The sequence below is a fragment of the Anastrepha ludens genome, chromosome 5 (genome assembly GCF_028408465.1).
Source record: "Anastrepha ludens isolate Willacy chromosome 5, idAnaLude1.1, whole genome shotgun sequence".
Classification (NCBI taxonomy): Eukaryota; Metazoa; Arthropoda; class Insecta; order Diptera; family Tephritidae; genus Anastrepha; species Anastrepha ludens.
The window spans coordinates 121,169,125-121,187,051 of record NC_071501.1 but is presented as its reverse complement, the minus strand read 5'-3'; the positions used below and the strand labels follow the sequence as shown (position 1 = coordinate 121,187,051).

The following is a 17,927-nucleotide window of genomic DNA, read 5'->3' as shown; positions in this document are numbered from 1 at the left end:
CGTAGGCCAAGCGTACACACATCTACATAAAGGTCTATATCCGTATGTAAATGTTAAATTGATGGCCATCAACTTAAAGGCTCTCCACGCTGAATGACTTTTGACCCAAAACGTTGCCAGACGGTGACCGAGAGCGACGAAGATATATAAATTTCATGCGTGCGCCATTGGCGTCAGTAATATTTAGCGCAATAAAAATGCAAAATAGAATTTTAAATAATATAATGAGAATCGCACACCGACACACACTCATACACATGAATGAATGCATGCCACAGAAATGTTGCTTGAGGCACACCAAGCTGGTTTAGTAAAGTGGGGAATATGTCAACAGCTGTTGTTGTGGCATAAATGCATAAAACTTACAAGCACTAGGTATGAGTGGGTATGTCGCCAGTAATGCTTACTAAAATATTTGCTCAGCTGTCAGACATTTGTCATTTGTGACACAAACACCAGCAAATTCGGCGGGCGAGAGACCCTTATGGGCGAAAAATGTGATTACAGAAGAATATTTTTGTACTGAGAGTAAAAAAGTGGGCTTATTATAAAAGAAATATATTCACTAATATACATTAAAGGATACTATTGCCTATTAACCTCCTTTTGTTGAATTCCTTTCCATAAGCTCTAAATAAAGGGGTAGAAATGGCACCTACAGATATACAAATTGACTGCACACAAATAACTGCTTGAATATGGAATTCTAATGCGTGTAGTGCACATGTGCTTGTACACTTATGCACAGGCTGGCACCAAGCTATAACCACGCGTTATAATAAAATATAATAAAAAATAAGTACCGATAAAATGACTTCATTCCGAAGGAGGTTGGTTGATTACTCATACGCACCGGTACCCATATGGGATAGAAGAGCCTGAGTCTTCTACATAAATCGCTCAATTTTGCATGCGACGTTATGTAGCGCTCTATTTGCTATTTATTATAATATTTAAATATTATCGTTATTTTTTTTTTTTTTGGTAAGAAGGGACTAACATAATTTCGCCAAGTTGCGTGGGAGAGAATAGGAAAAAATATTTCAAATTTACTTATTTTTAATTGCAATTTTTTTTATTTTTCCGGATAAGCATCATTATCATATTCAATAAAAAAATTAATAATTTGTGCGTATACTTCTGCTAAGGAAATAAAAAAATTGAGCTGCTTTAATCTCCATACAGAAAAACCCATTAATCAAATCAAAAGAAGAATTTGTTTTTTTAAACTTGCTCCAAAATTTTATGGAAAAATAAAAAGATTTATGTGTGCTGAATCGATTTGAAAATACCTCCTTAATTCGAGTTTTTATGAATAAAACTCATTTTTTAAAATATATCCGCAGAAAGTAACCTCTGATGATAGAAAAGTTTCAGTTAAACAAATCGGCACAAAAATGTAGAATAAAAGTAATGAAACTTGGTAAAATAAGTTGGGTCGCGGATGTGTTAATTTTCTGATAAATAAGAAAGGTGAGCAAATATCTTTGCCGAATTGCCTTAGAAGACTATAACATCCAAGATTTTGTGGAGTTAAAAAAAACAAATTTCGAAAGAAATTAATAGTTGCACCACTAAAATCTCGCTTTGTTTTGATGAAAACACAACTTTATTCTGAAAAAATGGTTACAATTGAATCATTGAAGGTATTGTCCATCGCTAGCCACTACTTTTTCCCATCTTTCCGGTAGATCTCGCATACCGTCGCGGTAAAACTGTTCATCTTTTGAGGCTATCCACGGATCAAGCCATTTTTTGATATCTTCAAATGTATGGAACTGTTGGTCAGCTAGACCATGTGCCATCGATCGGAACAGGTGATAATCGGACGGCGCAATATCTGGAGAATATGGCGGGTGGAATAAGATTTCCCATTTCAGTGTTTCCAGGTAGGTTTTAACGGGTTTAACGTGAGACCGGGCGTTGTCATGCTGTAGAATCACTTTTTCATGTTTCTCTGCGTATTGCGGTCGGTTCCCGCGCAGTGCTCGGCTCAATGGCATCAATTAAAGTCGATATCGATCCTCAGTGATGGTTTCGCTTGGTTTTAACAGTTCATAATTGCAAAACCCTGAAGAGCCGATGGATGACTGGTCTGTCATCGAGGTAGAGGGACTTCAGCAACGCAGCTCTTTCGTTCTGCTGTTGATTAGTAACAAGTCGCTGGATGTTTTAACTCCGCTGCAGCCTCAGCTTAGCCAAAGTAAAGGTTTTATCTGCCCAAAAAGAAAAATAAAATCAAAGGCGATGATGTTAACCCTTGGCAAACCGCTTTTTGAGAACTTCGAAGTGCTGGCCGGTATAGACGAGAACAACCTTATAAAGTTTCTCAATCGCACAAACTGGATATAATCATAAGCAATAACCTCTAAAACTTATGGGTAGCGAGGATGTGGAAACAAAATGGTACAAAAGCGCTAATTAGATGCTTGGAAAGTCACCACTTCAGCCAACTAACACAATAATTTTTTCACGTACGGTAAGCTTTCAAATAGCAAACTATAGCATAACCTTCGCATCGTGAATATTCGGCCGAGGCGTCGACGTAGAAGCATGACCGGGCAGTCCCCATGACTTTCTTTTTTTTGCATTGCTGTAATGAATCCACTTTTCATCACCCGTCACGATGCGATGAAGAAAACCCTTCCTTTTTCGCCGCTGGGCGACGTTCAATACCCCTTGGTTTTAACTCATAAAGAACCCAAGTCCCCTGTTTCTGAATCATTCCCAAAGCATGCAATCGCTTGGAAATGGATTGGCGGGTAACTCCTAATACTGAAGCAAGCTCTTCGCGCGTTTGACATGGATCCTCATTAAGCAATGCCTCCAATTCAGCGGAAGAGGAAAACCAACACATCCCGCAAATGACGATTATTCGGCACAAAATCAGACATCTTCACAAAACCAAAAGTATATGATACCAAAACAAAATAACTAATGTCTCGAAGCAGTTTGTTTACTGTATGTCTAAGCTTGGTTTATGATGTTTAGGTTATGTTAGAATCGACTAGCACACACTGCTGGCGGCATCTATTGCCAAAGACCGGGAACTTAGTTGCCCACCATGGCATCCAAAATTTTCATTTCGCTGGTACAAGTTTTGAACATTTTTTGTAGAAATTCTATCATTCGCAGTTATAGTTTTATTACCAAGGCAATCGATTTCTGAAGATATTGTCAATTCCTACTCCAGTTCATGTAAATCATAATATTTCGATATATTTTAGTGGAAGTGCTAAGGTGCATATAATAATTTGTTTAATAAATGTTATGAATAATGGACTTAAAAATTCCAGTGGAAACAGGACAACTTTTTCTGGTATCTCATCCCAATATAACCTTGTAACCAAATCAAAGCATAATGCACTACCCCAAATAACTTCGAATCTAAGGGCAAATAAAAAAATATAAATGTGCAATTGTGCGATTTATGCACATGAAAATCTACACTGAAACCACAAATGCTAAGGACATATTTTATAACCGCAAACATTTATCTGACAAATAAATTTGAAAAACAGCAGGCGCATAAATTGGCGCCAACAGACTACCCATAAATTTTGATTGCTTAAAAGTGTGCATATAATGGCCCTGCTTTGATTTGCCTTATGAAAAGCAAACAAGAAAATTGTTTTTGAAAATTTTAAAAATTAGTGAGAAACAAATGTTTTCTTGACAGCTGATTGCCACACAACTCTACCTTTCAATAATATAATATACTTTTGCTGCATGCCCTCAACCGCAGGGTAGTAACCATCTGCATTGCCGCAAAGTGCATTGGCCGTTATGCGGACTGCGTGAAAGAGGCAATTATTCGTATACTCAGTTAACTTTATTTCCAACTGCAGCACGACATGAACACACATGCATATGTATGTGTGCGTATGCATGTGCTTTCGTCCATATGCCAGGCTATAATTTAACATATGCACATAAACATTTCCAGCTAAATGAAGAGTTCTAACGACTACAATTTGTTAAGAGAACTAAGTAGGAGCATGCATCGAGTTATTGGCGGTCATGCTGTCAGGCTTGGCATAAACATAGACAATGAATTGTGGTAGGAAGCCCAGCCATCAACGCTGGCGCCAATATGCACAACAACCAACAACAGTTATACAGCGAGCAACAGCAAAAATGGATGTAGCAATTAACCTCATTATTTGTGACTCCCCTCGCAGGCGGGCGCGTGATATCACATATTAAAGTATGCTATATATGTACATGTGTGTATGTGTGTATGAAAGTGTATTATTTGCATATGTATTGGTGTTTTATTCACTTTTCTGCCGCAATGCGCTTTGCTGCTACTCGTTTCCCATGCTTCATGCGCGGCATTCCCAGGATAATTACTTTTTTATATGCCGTTCGCTACTAGCGCAAGCTAAAGATGTTTTGTCGATGCCAGCAATTAGACAAATTGGTTTCTACCGCATGCGCTGAACTGCTTTTATATTGCGTATTGAATGTATTTTAATGAAATGTGTGATTAAATGCTAAAATATTAAACTCACACAAATCCAGCTAACCACTTGCCGCTTGTTGGCAGACTGTGAATTGGAAAGAGGGACGAAGATTACCTGAAGCTTTGAATAAAAGGAGAAAATAATAACAAAAAGCTGATATTCGAGAGACAGATTTTTCATAACTTCATTCTCAAGTGCTGATGAGTTTTTAGTGACAGTCAAGCTTCACTGAAGGTTCCCGGGAACGTAAAGCAAACCTCAAGGAGTATTCCAGAATGTAAAAAGAAGCTTAATTCTGTTTCAAGAAGAAATAAAGTTGTACTTACATCGGTTCCAGTAGAAAACATAAAACACCTGCTCTTAACCACATATCCCTAGGAGGAGTAACAGAAAAGCCGAAATATCTAGGACTTGTACTGGATACGAAACTAAATTGGGGGCTCACAGTCGCAGATAGAGTACGCAAATTTTTGATGGCGTTGTACTCCTGCGGAAGGCTAATTGGAAAGAAATGGGGATTGGAACCCAGAATGGCACACTGGCTGTACACAGCAGTGGTTAGGCCTATTCTCTACTATGGCAACTTGAAAACGCTTGACAAGGTTCAAAGCCTAGCAGCTGTTCTCATAACTCGCGCGATGTCAACTACACCATCAAAAGCATTATATGCGACATTAAACTTCCTTCCGGTAGATCTCCAGGCAAAATATATAACGCCTAGTGCGGCCATAAGGCTCAACCCTCTAAGTAAGTGGTCAAATATGGATTACAGTCACGGCGAAATCATGGCTGGCACTTCGGAGATTCCCAGGGCACTCCCGCCCACACTTGCCATTACAACCTTCACGACCCTCCTACCCTCAAATGAAGAGTGGGAACGGGACGATGTAAGACAGAACGAGTCCATCCATGTATACACAGATGGCTTAAAGCTCGAGGGCAGGGTGGGCAGAGGTGTATACTCCGAACATGTGGGGATCTTCTTCAGTTTTCGTCTCCCCGACTACTGTGGGGTCTTTCAGGCAAAACTAATGGCAATAATAAAAGCTCCGACACTGATACAGTGTGATGCAATATCTGGAAATGACCTCTACATTTTCACTGACAGCCAGGCGGCGACAAAATCCCTCACAAAACAGTCGACAACCTCTCTTAATGAGATGGCTGAGTCATTTCGCTGAAAGATATTATGGGTTCCTGGCCATCGTAGCATTGAGGGTAACTGCAGAGCCGATGAACTAGCGAGACTCGGCACCAAATTGACTGATGAGTACATAGAGAATAGCATAGGGATACCCTTGCAAACATATAAGCTACTTATCCTTGAATAAATTGTAAGAAAAGCAAACCAAAGATGGCGTAATGAAGCCATCTGCAAAATCGCCCGTCAACTCTCACTTTGCTAAACCGAAATAAGCAAAGCCTTAGTACACTGATTTCAGTCGTAACGGGGCATTGTTTAATAGGTAGACACGCCCAAAGGATGGGTGTGCAAGCACATGACTTCTGTAGAAGTTGTCTTGATGAGGAAGACGAAGAGACAATATTGCACCCTCTGTGCCATTGTCCTGCTCTATCCAGAGGAGATTTGCTATTCTAGGCAGACAATTTTTTAACGAATTGGAAGATCTCAGTTCTGCAGAAAAAGGAGGTATTCCCAAATTTTTGAAAAGCACACCCTGCTTTTAGGAGAAATAGGGAAAGTTCCGCACGTGCAATCACAATGGGCAATGAGCCTGAGTGTGTCCTACAGAACATCCGCTTCAACCTTAACCTAAACGTACATCGGTTCCAGGACACTGCGGTGTTGAAGGGAATGGAATTATCGAAATTATAGAACTGCAAAGAGTTTTGTGACCAGCCAGCACAGACAACTGTCGAACTTTCTTTTAAAACTTGGAAGAAAAAAACTTAGGTAGATGGTCTATATTATTACAGGATACTACCCATATGACTACCATTGGAATCTTTAAGAGCCCGATTTGCCTGCCTTGCTTATGGCCTCCTCTAATGGCACTGTGCATTTTTTCTTTGAGTGTCCTGCCTTTGCTAGAGTAAGGTTACGAAACTTTGGTTTCGATCTTATGAGAACGAGTAAAATTCGTTCTCTCAAAGTGGGGGATATTTTCAGATTTACCAAAGAATCTGGCAAATTCTCACAGGCATATATACCTTTATTTCTCTATTCTATCCTATATTTTTCCTTCTCTCCTTCCATCCTTGACTATCTACCTTTTCTCCTTCCAGAATTTTAAATTCAATGCCCCTTTTAGCGTGTGTTTTAGGAGATACCAAATCTCTTTCTGCTTCTGGACTCAAATTTTCAAATTTCAATTTCAATACACAACACAATTAGAATTCATAGACTCCATACCTTTCCATATCTCTGCTACAAAAGCAAACTTAGTTATTGGCCAATAAATTCATTGCTGCATTTGATTTGAGCTCTTAGAATCCAGCTTACCCAGCAATCAAGCGCATGAACAATATTCGTTGCCAAAACTGTTCAAATCTATTTATCTCCACCGCAACGTTCCACCCAAGTGCACTTAATTTGGCGCATATTTAGCAAAATATGTCAGGGGAACCGCAACAACTAACAAATCTATATTGACATGCAAATTTAATTAAGTTTCATTTGTTATTATTAGTTTTTGTTTTCGTGGTCAAATGGAATGAATTGAATTTAATGTAATGTTGCTAAAATTCATTGCACTGAGATTAGTAGAAATGTGCAAAAATGTGAAATTAAACTAATCCCTGCGAATGTACACCAAATGCGGCAATGTGACAATTTGTTAAACAAATTAAACTGCTGGATATGATTTTTAATTTTGACAGATTTTTTATTTTAATTAACGTAGAAATCAACGAAAACATGCACAGGAGGCAAGGCAAGAGAAAAATGTGCAATCCACTTTTAGGACTTTGATGCAAATTTTGAACTTTCTTGCTTTATTGACTGCATCTTTAGAATACTTTCAATACACAAATTTCGAAATTCCCTACTATGCACTATATTTGACTTGCATATCCCACAGACTTTCATAATTCACAAAATTTGGCAATACGCTGGCCAATACACTTGACTTACATTTACAAATCGTTCAAATTTAGTTAATACCTTTAACTGCAAACATTTGGGTATATTTTAAGCACACCAATATTTTTATACAACTTTAGTTTATATCACAAACAAAAACCACGCAAAGCAAGGTTTCACACTTTGTAGAAAATTTACTTCAAAACTTATTTCATATAAAATACTCGAATATGCGCTTTGTATAGAAGAAAACTTGAGACAGCGACAAAAATTGTTATAATTCAACAATATTTTGTATTTCCTTAAAAGTTGCACTTTGTGGGATTAAAATTCAATGAGCTATAAAATTGTTTACTCAGAAAAATTCTAGAAATTCTGGTTAAAAAGTTATAAGCTTTAATGGAATTTTAAAAAAATTTGTGCAAAGTTTGAAACTTTGCGTTATATTGTTTTTTTTTTGTAGTAGCAACTACATTTTTACAATAGATTTTTACTGATTGACTTGAAAATTAAACAGAGTATTCTTAAATCGTTATCTATATAAGGACGTACGAGTTTGTTTGGTTATTCATGAACTATTTTCTTTTAAATTTTTTTTTTTCTTGATGGAGCTAAGCATTGTTGTTTTTAAATGTATATTACTTTTCGAAAACTGTCATAAGTTTCGTAAGTAAAAATATCAAAAAGCCTTGTGTTTTTATTCTAGAATGGAAATTGTACAGAAAGCTTTTCTCGTCACGTACCTGTTAGGCTGCCATATTTTTAAAATTATTAAAAAAAAATAAAAAAGTATGAATAATAAAGACATATAAACAAAATTTTCACTCCTAATATTCCTTTTTCAGAAAAAAATCTTTAAATTAGATTACATTTTGACGCCCTAACGTGGTATAATCCTTTAATGGGTTATATATCTTGTGTTGGACTAAAAAATCGAAAATTTTATTATGGCATATTCTAAAAGTACATCATCTTAAAAATCACCCATCTTAAAAATCATAAGCATCGAAGCACGAAGAACGAAAGTTACAGACCGTGGAAGCGCGCGACATTTCTTGGAAATGAAGTGCACGCACAACTTTAGACGCGATTATCTCGAAGTCGTGTTTTTTGAAAATTACCGTCGCGGTGAACATAATTTATCAAAAACTATTTGACCGATTTACATAAACTTTTTTTTTAGTTATTCGAAGTTACAACCTCGAGAATCTGACGGTTCACTTTTTATAAATATTTGCATAGTTCGCTGGAATTAGTTTTTTTTAATTTTTCAACCCCTCAAAAATCATTTTTTTGGTGCGAAACGGTTTTCATATCGAGAAAAATTTTTTTGGGTAAATAAATCGTTCAGATTCACTGTTTTTCTACAATAAACGTTTAATTTTTTCTAATTCAGTTGAGCTGCTCATGCGCTACCGTGATCACGGCAAGCCTCTTCTGAAAAACGGCGTTTCGGGGGAGGGCCCATATCAACAATAAATTTTTCAAATAAAAACACCAAAATGTGTTATTCGAGAGTTACCCTTCAGGCATATATCACCTCATTTGAATAAAAGTTCTAAAACATATTTAAAAAAAATTATGACAATCGTGAATTTTTTCGGGCTCAAAAGGTATATAATCACCTGCTCACTAAGCAAAGAAAACAACACAGGTCATTGGGAAAGAGAGGTAAACGACCTGAGTACGAGTAGTCTTATCCGAGAAAGTGCAACTTAATGTTGAATAGCTTCAAAGTGGCATTCATCAGCGCTCATATATGTATGTATATAGAAGTGACGTCCTCGTTTCTATGACTGTGAGTTCTACATTACCGGAGCGACCCGGACTTATACGAGTTTATACACGGAGTGTCACTCCATCAGCATTCTTCGTACATGTACGGGGAATGTTTATTCTGCAACGTCAAACAACAAGTGGCATCTTCATGAAAAGTCTAAAAACTAATTCTGGAGGATAAAAGTTGGAAAAGAAAAGGTTGGACTTATGATTCCAGCAATTTGAAATATCCTCTCTGATCATCTTGGTCATCCATGTCTAAGGTCAATGCTGTTGCGGGTGTGACGAAAATTCTGAGAATCTTTAGAAGCAACAGCCCGTCGATTATTCAAATGATTTATTGAATCTCTTTGGAGAGAGCAAGGTTGAATTTATGAAGAAATTTTAGTCCATCGCTATGAAGATGGATTGAAGTGGGAGCTTATGACTGCTTGGGGACTCCTTATTGGAGCTTATGAGGAAGAATAAAGTAGGTCGATCGCCGCCTAAGAAGTTTAAATGAAATGAGAAAGTGGAACAGAGTGCGGCTTCTTTGTTACTATAATGCGAATTTCAAAATATCCTCAATCAGTTTGGCTTCAAAACACATAACCCTTCTCTTTATAGCTAGTCCAGATGGAGCACTTCAGCTTACTACATCTCTTGAATACTTAAAAAATTCTTGAATACTCGAATTCTTCTTGATATTTTGAAGACCTAGCAAGAAGACTTAGAAGTGAAACTTTTTTTATCATCCTTTAACTTATTTTTATAAAAGAACGGAAGGAGATATTATGCTTAAAGAGGTAAGGTGGAAAAGAAGAAACTGTGTCACATTTATTGACAAATTCCCCGCTTTTAATTTCACTAACTCTTCGGCCTCACCTCTGCTTGTGGAAATATTTGCAAACATTTTTTAATACTATTTACAAAGCAATAAAAATTTATTTTCACAGGGCCAATGAAGGTTTAATTAGTCTTACTTTCACTTTCCTTCTTCTCTGTCGTGGAAGTTTTTTTTATAAAAATATATTTAAATTCTGGCATTTTATACAACAAGTCAACAAATTAGTGCGCATTTACTCACAGCAAACCACCAAACAAAAGCCCAAATATGCAAAACTACTTTAACCGAAATTCATATAAAGTAAGTAAGTAGGTAGTAAACATATTGAGCAACAAAAATTAAACAAAAACCAGATTAGTTGCGCCTACACTGATAGGTAGAATTGCTTATCATTGAGTTGGGCATACATTGCGTATACGCAACTTGCAATTAGAAATGCTGTGGAATAAATGTAAATAACCACCACAAAGCATGTATGTATGTATGCATACTCGTATATCTGCACGCGCTTATCTACGTAGCATTAGTTGACATTTTACTCCAAAATATTTATGCAAATATCAGGATTAGTTCGGTGTGCCGTTGAATTATGGCGCAAATTGTAAATTTTGCATTTGTGTACACATTTTTATGTATGCGCGTCACGGCAATTAGATAGGAATGATGGTAGTGGACATATTTGAGTTTACACTAGAAACGTAAGAGTTGCATTGGACCTGGACTTTCAAAGACAACTGTTACGGTAATGAGACCGATTTCATTGTACTCGACTTTCATTTAAATCTACATACCATTCAGGCACAACTTTAATGCAATAATTTTCAAGTTACAGCCGGAAAGCGTAAATTTATCACATTTGCGCAACAACGTGTTTTGCCAGGTGAAAGTAGCACAAAAGTTAAAGCAACTTCATGCTGCTGGCTTTCAACACCGGCGCAAAGTCGTTTACAAGTTCTAACAGGTACTCTGCCTCGTCTATGCGGAGGTTTTCAGCTCACTCCCCTTGCCACTATAGTCGCCTATTTTCTAAAGCCTTGCAAACATTGCTGCCGTTACAATGGAAAAAAATGTATACCCGCATAAAATAAAAATTACATTCACTTTTTCACAAGTTACCTTCCGAATGGTAGAGTAAAGCAGAAAGTTATGCAGAGAGTAAAAACAAAAAAACAAAAAAATGTTAGCGCAAACGCTGCCAAATGTTACCAAGTGGCAGAAAAAAGACACAATTGTGCATTTGAATTGCAAATTTGAATAGCCTACCTGGGCCTTCCTGATGGAAATTGCGGCTGCAGTTGCGGTTTCGACTAACAGCCTGCCTTCCAGTTGGGAAATATAAAAATGAGAACAAAAGCAAAACAAACATTTTTTTTTTGTGCCTCAAAGCAACTTAATACAATTTAGTTCTCGCTGGCTTTTGCCCTGTTTGCCCTTATTTATTGTTCTAGTCTGCTTTTTATCCATTCGCGTTCTTCACGTTGATATTAGCAATTTTTTGCGAATTAATTTGCTCAGCACCACACGGCGTATGAGTAACTAGCAAGTCATGCACGTACACACACGCGCGCTCGCAGCTATCGAAACAAGTCGCCAGCAACAAATACTAAATATGAATTATGATGTTTTCGCAATATTTGGTGTAAGAAACACGCACACATACACAAACATGCGCACACAAACTCGCAACGTCTTCATTTGTGTCAACCACTTAGCTATTTGCTCGCTCATTCTTGCAATACTTCATTCTATTTTCACGAGTATGTATGCATGCGTCTTGACATTTATACAAACACATACATACAGTTATTAGCCACCGCATTCGTTTGTCCGCCTGGGGTAACTAATCGCTTTTAATCACATAAATAATAAACATACAAGCAATTATCCTTATTAAACATTTATGTGTGAGCATGTGGCAAGTAGATGTGAGTTTGTGTCCAGCATATGTGAGCTTATCTATTGCGTGCATGCTTTTTGTATGCGTGTACGAGTAAGTGAGTATGAGTTTGGCAATTCTTCTCAATTTTTCTGTTAATAGCAATTTCATATAATTATAGGCGGCTGTCGCTCCATGCCCATTGGTAATGGATACAGATGAGGCCGGACACGTGATGGGTGCCTGCCTGGCAATGAGGCAGTTTCTAAATTAGTTTGCTTCTTTGTGACCTGGTTTCCATAGAGGATGAAATTGGTTATCATTCTCTAATATTGTCTGCATTTTTCTTATTCTTGCAAATCCATTTTGTTCCATTGCTATTCGCAATTTAATAGTAATAATAAGCCGCAATTGCTGTTATTCCTATTATTACTGCCGTGGATATTCATTATAGTTTTTTTCTCATCCCCATCCACAGCAGCCAGCTTAGCGTAAGCTATTTGACGCTTTTAATTATTGGCGAAAGTATGAATAAAAGTTGTATGCTTGTTTTATATACCCAAGTATTTGTATATACAGCTATGGGCAGAGAAATAGCCCTTTTATAGAGTCCTCTATACGAATTTTTATTTCTTAGATAATTAACTGATATTCGTAGATATTTTTATGCCCATATTATGCTGTGAATCACTTCTCAGTAACATCGGAGAATAAGCCTCGCTAACTTTATTAATGTTTTTTGTCATATTTTACTAGAAACGCGTTGGAAAACGGCATAACTCAGTTCTATTTCAATCATTGGTTAAGATAGTTAAATCCAATTTTTCTGTAAATTAATTTTTCTTATAATTCTCAATATCATTATTTCCTTTAAAGCCGTTCTTGCGCACTAAAATGGGAAGAGAACTTCGCTGCTCACATGAAAAAGAAAAAGAACAATATTTGAAGTCTTTACGAAAAAGGTGCAAAACAAACAAATATTGCAGAAATATTGAATTCTTCTCGTAAAATTGCATACAGTGATATCAAGTTTATTAGTACAGACAAAAATATGCTTAAAGGAAGAAAATTCGAAAGACGCTTGGGCAGAAGACTACAACTAAGCAGCACAAATCCGTCGTTAAGAAAAGTAGGTAATTACTTTTAACTCCGCTCGAGCGATAAATATATTGCATGGGCATGCCAGCAGAAAAAAAATCGCTACTATCGAAAAAACAAATTGAAGGCACGTTTCCTTTTGCAAATGACCATAGAAAAAGAGAAGACGTGAAATTCTGGAAAAAAGTACTTCCTACTGATGTCAATGGTGAAAAAAGGGCCTGAATTCCCGTTTGCAGCAACGATGGGGGTAACTCCAAATTTTGTGGATAATTTTCTTGAAATGAAGGTGGACCAATAAAGAGAATAAATGGAAATATGGATAAGTTTGCGTATCTCTATGATCTCCAAAATACGTTTGAGCCATATTCCTTTGGGTTCATGCAACTTAACTAGCATGCATTATAACGACCCCAAATATGCAGCAAAAGTAGCGAAAATGAACTACGGCAAAGAGTACAGAAAGCGTGGAATTCTATCCCTGTGAAGAGATGCGTCGATTTAATGGAAAGTTTACCTCGTAGGTGTGAAACAGTTCAAAAAACAATGAATAATCAAATAAATGAAAAATACTAATTTAACTAATTTTGCAGATCGATAAAATGGGATCTTTCAGGATACAATTTAAAATGTGATAAATTCTTAGTGAAAAATGTAGTAGTTTCATAAAAGTTTTCTACCCATTTTTTGACCGGGTCTCAATTTTGAAAGGGAATTGAAATGTCAATAAGACGCTGAAAATTTAAATAAAGGGTGTTTTTTAGAGGTTAGGTTTTCAAGATGAAATAAAACGTATATAATTTAATGTTATGGCCAAGAATTTAGCTTTATTATAAAGATAAGGGTTTGCCATTATGTTTTAAAAATTATTTCGGGCAAGTGGCAGCCGCGGCTGGCTCGAATAAATTCCAGCCGAGAGGCCCAATTTTCGACCACTTTTTGCAGCAATTGGGGCCGTATATCAGCAATAACGCGCCGAATATTCTCTTCCAAGACGTCAATCGTCTCGGGCTTATCTGCGTAGACAAGCGACTTCACATAGCCCCACAATAAATAGTCCAGCGGTGTTATATCGCACGATCTTGGAGGCCACGCCACAGGTCCACGGAGCGAGATAATGCGCTCACCAAAAGTTTCCTTCAATAAATCGATTGTTGCGTTGGCTGTATGGCATGTAGCGCCGTCTTGTTGGAACCAAAGGTCGTCCACATCAACATCGTCCAATTCACTGTGACTTTTTGAGGATGTAACGGCGTCTCAGCAATGGCTTGTGGATTATGTTCACTCCAAATGCGACAATTTTGCTTATTGACATACCCATTCAACCAAAAGTGAGCTTCATCGCTGAAGAAAATTTTCTTGTGAAAATCGGTATCGGTGGCCATCTCGTTTTCGGCCCAAATTTGCACGATTTGCAAACGTTGTTTAGGTGTAAGTCTATTCATTATGAAATGGCAAACCTACGAAAAAAGTAGTGCAAAATTGAAATCCTAACCTCTAAAAAAACACCCTTTAAATAATGTTTTATTGATTGAGTTTGTTTGATTTTTAAATATAGCTGGTCTTCTTTTAGCTCTATAAACTCCATCAACGTTCTACAATTTAAACATAAAGTCGGATTGTTATATCCCTTGGCAGATTCAAAGCAGGTAACGCAATGAATAGAGTTAGAATTGTAACTTCACACTCCCCATCGTCAATGTGCGAAATCTATAAACCTTCAGCAATAATTTTCTTTCAAATAATTCAGAGATTACCCCACCTTCACTAGGGTGAGCTATACAGTTGGATGGCTACATGAGGAGCAGTGATTTGATTCATTGAGAGATCAACTGGCTCCTCAATTTTCTATTTACCCTTAGACCAAGCTTTCGCTTGCTGACGACAGATATTCTCGGTTCAACTGCAGAACTAATTAACCATACAAATAATAATATCCAGATTGCAAACAAAATCGTCTATAAATACTTTTTTTAAATGAGGTAGCTGTAGCAACCAGAAATCGTGCTGGTTTTATGGAATTTTTATGTTTATTTTTTTTTCTAAATTTTTTGGTGACGGGATTTGGCTATTTCTTTCATGCAAAAGTTCAAGCAATTGTTAAATCAGAAAAAAATGCATTAGACAACTGGAAAAATATTTCGAAAAATTAACTTTATCTTTTAGCCAGTTGAAACTCGTTCTTTGTTGGACTAAAATTTCATACCTAAAATTTGTCTTAAAATTCTAATTAAAAAGTGCGAAACTTTCTCAACATTTTTAGAATTATTTTAAATTTGTACAACGTTTTAAACTTCAATTCATATGTTTTTGAGGAAGAATGAATTATATTTACATAAAAAAAAATAATAAAAATAAATGGGAAGCAAAAAAATTATCAAAACTTGAACATAAGTTCCTGTGCTCTTATTAATTACTTTTACCCATCCGCCTATATGCAGAGATCAATTGAAGTAGAATGTTAAGAAGAGCTAATTGTTTTGTTATCCTGGAAGGTTAAGTCCTCACCGATCCTTGAGTGCATCGAGAAACTGATTTTGTTAGGAATGCAGAACCGCATCTGGCTAATTTGAGTCCAGGACCCAGAGGTATAACTGGGAAGGAAGTAGCCGACGCACTGGCTAGAGAGAAGAGTTATTAATAAGATTTGAACTCTTTCTTGCAATGGGAAAAGACCAGCAAGAAAAATCCAAAACTATTTGGACAGGCCAAGCGAAATCCTTACTAGGAGGGTGCAACCAAAAGAAGTTTAAAAAACTCGTAACCCTCCCTACGGACGCAAATTGCATTGCTCTACACAGGGTTGGGATATGGTCCACTGACTCTGGTTAGTTCTACAGCCAATCAGCGGAGACGTCACTACACCTTGTGCCAGAATGCAACGCTATAGCGCGGAGAAGGTTGAGGCATCTAGGCCAGTTGCAGCAAGAAGAAGGACGTATACGCTCAGCCCGACTCAGTTCTGTCTCACGTTTAATAAAAGAACTGGGTTTGGATGAAGAAATGTGATGAGTAGAGGGCACAAAAGGCCATGATTTCGAAGTGCAAACCTCAAATCAAATTTTCTGATTATCTGTTTACTTACATTTCACGAAATATTCTTAAAACAGATTGAAAAATCTCAACTTAAGCGCTCTATCTAGTACGTCAAAGGAAAAACCTGATTTCTGTTAAGCAGCTAAATTTTTGTCACTGTTGATGACCACAGAATTAGTTTTGTCTTGCAAGATATTTTGCTTGCTTTTACATCAACAATCGCGATAATTTATATTATATATATTTACCAGTTGACCGTCAACCTGATGGAACATCAAACAATTTTTTGAAATATATTTTATAAAAACTAATTTTGTGCTTTAAAATATTTTAAATTTATAATAATAATTTTATTTCGTGAGTCACGAAGCAACAGTTGGGTACAGCGTGCGCGTCTACTCGGCATTTTTAAGATCTATAAGAATAAGAAGGAGCTGCGTAGAAAGGCAAGTAAAGGTAGACAAGAACAGTTTGACGTTAAAATAAAACAAGAATTTAGTGGTACACCCTGGTAACTTGAGGTTTTTTCATTCCACCATTTAAATAATAGCACAAAAAAAATTATAGTTTTATTAATTTTTTATTGTTAATCCATTTTTTGTCTACAAACTCGAGATACATCACGTTTTAAGCCACTCAGTTGAAGTCACAAACATCAGCTATTTACTACTAAAAGGCCTTGTACTACAACTAATTTAACAACATAGTATGAAATTCATTAAGTTTAAGTAAAATTCGACCCACTTACTTATAATTTAATACCTGTTTCTACTACTTCTAATATCTCTCCCAGCCGACCGCACTCTTAAAGCAAAATTCTTTAATATCCTCACAATGCTTTCATTATAGACAGCACTATTTTATCTGTATACCTTTCGTTTTATTTTTAGCATTGCACGACTCCTCTTCGATTTCCATTTACCAACACTTTAAACAGCAATCCACTCAGGCTAACCTAATTTGTCGCCAATATATTTTTGTTACACATCCATTGTTAGCGAAGGAATATTGAATGGCAGAATTTAAATGCTTCCTTGTTTTCCACCCACTTCATTTATCCAAGACATGACCTCCTACAACAAACAAGCCGGCCGTCAGCACTGCGGAAGCAGCTATTACGTCGTTAAAACACACCCTTCACTCTCGTCAGCACGAATGCACACACATACATACATATGCAAGTGCAAACATATCGATGTGTATTTAATTTCTTAATTAATAAGAATTCAATGTTGGATTTACTTATTCATCAATTTTCTCTGTTTTTTGCTTTTAACTTTGGACACGTAGCCGTTCTGCAGTTAGATTTCTGTGCCCAGTTTTGTTTCATGGGGTTAAATACGGGTTAAATTATGCAATCCACGAAGGCAATTTTTACAGAATTTCTAAGGGTTTAAGGAAGGAAGCAGGAGCGCATGACTTCCTTCTGCATAGTTTTCATTTGTGAGGAGCCAAGTAAGAGCATCGTTTTATGCTCGAAGATTAAGCAGAGAAGAAAGGATGAGACCAATACTAAGCCAATTCAGTCACATATAAACTATCCCTTTGGTCTCCGTATTTTCTTTAGTAAAACCAAGAAAAATTGGAAATCTTTTCTGAATACTCTGATTAAAAAACTCGAAATTATGAACACTTTTAATTTTTTTTTTGTTGTGCATTTCTTTCATATAAAATATGATCTAACATTTTTTTTCTGGAAAAAAGCATCATACGGTATATACCTATGAAGTGAGACTTTCAGCTATTAGTCCATAGATGTCGCTAGGAATATTTTTAAACCTTCCTAAATGTACTGTTTTTTCG

General features: G+C 36.5%; 1 protein-coding gene across 1 annotated transcript in view; it reads left to right on the top strand.

The window, feature by feature from the left end:
* Nucleotides 1-17,927, top strand: part of LOC128864871 (uncharacterized) — a 138,990-nt gene that overhangs the window by 56,996 nt on the left and 64,067 nt on the right. The window lies entirely within an intron of this gene.